Here is a 3,331-nt window from a genome sequence, read left to right as displayed (position 1 = left end):
TGACTACTGATTGCCAGCCGCGAGTGAACTGCAAGTATCAAGTAACACCTGCTGCTGTAATGTGGTTTGTCAGGGAGAACACGTTCCACCACAATGGACAGTTTTTAGTGTAAGTATCTATTAGCAAGTCTCATCAAAAACTCTGGATTAAACTAAGCCTTTGCTCATAAAGACTTAAAAACACTGTTATCATCATTGACAGATACTCCACGCGTACTGGTTATTTTGCTGATAATTAAATTGTTCAATGTTCCCACACATGATGAAAACAAAACTTCAATATTCAACTTACGTTTGTACGTCTTGTTATGGTCAGAGGGTCGTGATATAATTCACTTCAACTAACTCAATTTCAGCTAAAAGTTTGTGAAATGTCCTTTGTGAAAGCTTGTCTCTGCTAGGCCGAGCATAATATACACTCCTGAGAAATGGTTCAATTAGGACTGAATAATGACAATGTTTTCTTAATGACTCTCGCCATTAAACGAGTTACTGCAGATAAACAGCCAGCTGGTGCAGAGAGAATGGACATGTGGCGTTAAACATTTATATCAGCTGCAAATTCTAAACCAAACAGTAAGTTTCAGTGGTACTGAAGGTGTGCTTTATTTCGTGTTATTTCTTTTTGAGTTGTATCATCTGTATAAAAATTCATGGTTGTTGCTGAGGACATAACGTTTTGCAGTTTTGTGTGTTTACATGGTAACAGTCACACCACACCATACACAGCATCCAGAGACAGATGGATTTAAATCAAGCATGCTTCCCAGCATTCTCAGCTCAGCACGCTCAGTGCACTCTGGAGCTTATTACCAGTGCTGCCTAAAAGCATGAAGACAGAGCATCTGTACATTTTCAGCAAACAAATCCTGTTAATGCCTGAAGAAAATTTAACAAAAGCTGATGGAGTGAAAAAGCAGAGATTTTACACCTGGTGGATTATTACAGTTTATCTAAAAACAACTTAAATCCAGCATGCAGCCACAGAGATCAACACTGTGATGCTGAGCGATGGATCTTAGTCTCTACTAATTTATCGTGGCACTGAGTTCTAAAATGTCCCAACTGAGCTGTGAAACATTAAGACATGACAGAAGATGCATGAAGAATAGAGAATAGGAAGATGTCGCTGAGTATGGGCTACCATCTAGTGGAGGAACAGAACACTGCACTTTTCAGCCACGGAATTCCAGCAGACCAAAGAGCTCAAGGAAGAAAGAGAAGAAAAGAAGAAGAGAAAGTTACCATCAGTGACTCCAAGCTTAGGGGAAGTTAGAAAGTATTCAGGTGTAGAAGTAGACTACAATTGTTCTCTTATGTCCTACTGTATAAACCACCATCCACTGTCTGCCTAAGAAACCAACCAATTTTTACCTTCAGTCTACTCTTGCTGTTTGTGTGGCTTAATGTGGCTTATTATCAGTTATTTAATTAATACTTACATCAATTCATCTTTTTTAGATACACTTCTGTAATATTTAAGTCCTGCATCAGCCACCTTGGACACCTCCACCTCAGATTATTTATAAGAATAATCTTGTAGTCTCACAACAGCCTTATGACCTGTCTTATGATGATGTTGTAAATGACTTTGCTGCAAAGGAGGCAAGACAAGTGGGGCTGCAGACTTGAGGTAGTAAGTCAACTTGAGGCCTTAAGCCTGCTCCAAACATAGACAATGTCCAGAGTCACTCATTTGCCTCAGTTGACATTTATTAACATAATGCTGCCTCCAGGTTTATGTATAATATACGTATTTCGTGCAGTAAGTAAGTTTTGTATCTGTTTTAATTGTGTTGTATTTTGTATTTTCTAGTATTTATTGTTTATTGTTATTGCTGTTCTATTTTTTTATTGTTTGATATCTAGTGTGACATAAAGTGAAGCTGGATTGAAATTGAATTGTGCCACTTGTGTGCGCTCTATTTTTTATTCAGTTCTGTCTGCACTGGTTTCATCAATATATTTTGTGCAATAGCTCATTGATGGGGGTGGGGTGCCACACTGTAATTTTTGCCTAGGGCGCCAAAATGTCTAGGGTCGCCTCTGGGTAATGTAAAGTATCACTATAAATTAATTGAAACCAAAGAACACAATAATAAAATCAGAGCTCACACCCAAAAGGAGGTCTGAAGATGTTTAAATCTAGTGGTTTGGGTTCAATCTTCCACATATTTTGAGATGAACTTCCAGACACATACCTTACTGTTCATGTTGAAGTTCTTGTGGAGACAATTGAGTTGGTCTGACCATTCTCCTCGGCTGGGATTTTATTCCTAAAGTTTTGAGGACACATTAACCTGACATTTTCATATCAACTGCACACGTCATTCTTCTGTAATGTAATTCCAGACACACTGACTGATCGCAGTTTTTCTCCTTTATGAAGACTGTATCTTGTTTTGTATTTCTGTTCTTGGAACATTTCAATGACAAAATGTTGTTGACAACCCGGTAAGTGGTGCCCTGCTTCAAACTCTGACTCCTGGCAAAAGTAAAATCAAAGTTCGGTTGATGTGTTTCACACGACTAATATCAAGCCATTAGGGTTGTGTCATTGTAGTCTCTAGTGGTTTTATTTACCCCTTTCTATTTCTATCAAACATGTCTTCTTTTGCTCTCCACAAAGACATGTGAGTGAGGCAGCTGTGTGCTTTGTGACAGTAAACAACACCTTCAACCTCAGGACTTGAATTACCAGTGTCCCTGTGGCTGGGGACACTATGCTTCATACGTATTAAAATGCTTAGTTAAATAACTGACTGAATTAAGAAAATTAACCAGCCACATTAAGCAAAAAAGAGTGAAAAGATTCCCATTAATATTTTTTGTTTTCTATTTCTCTATGTTCCATAATAGGGGACTTAATGTCTTTAAGGCATAATTCAAAACATTGATCTTATTTTCCACCAATGTTACACAAACTGAGACATGAACTGAAAGTTAAAAATGTCACAGTATTATTTTAGGAGAACATGTACACTTGCACAGCACAACAGTTCCCTTTTACAGAGGTACAGTGTTTCAGAGTTATTTAATTTTTTCTACACCTGCACTGGCTACTGCTATTTGTCACTAAACCTAACATCCATGTTATAACTCTAATTTAAAAATGGCCTGATAAGAAAATGCATGCTGTTAATTTATGTGCTATATAATATATAAACAGACTATTAGTATATAGAAAACTTTTTACGCGTCATGTGTCCTCTCAACCTTTTGTTCTTTTGTTCCATGAAAGTGGAGGGCACCATGACAGACTGAGTGGACAAGGTGCAATAAAAGCAGCATAAGATTAAGTTAAATAAAATAATAAAATATTGATTCAATA

Source organism: Mugil cephalus, chromosome 10 (assembly GCF_022458985.1).
Source record: "Mugil cephalus isolate CIBA_MC_2020 chromosome 10, CIBA_Mcephalus_1.1, whole genome shotgun sequence".
Lineage (NCBI taxonomy): Eukaryota > Metazoa > Chordata > Actinopteri > Mugiliformes > Mugilidae > Mugil > Mugil cephalus.
This window is presented reverse-complemented; position numbering follows the sequence as displayed.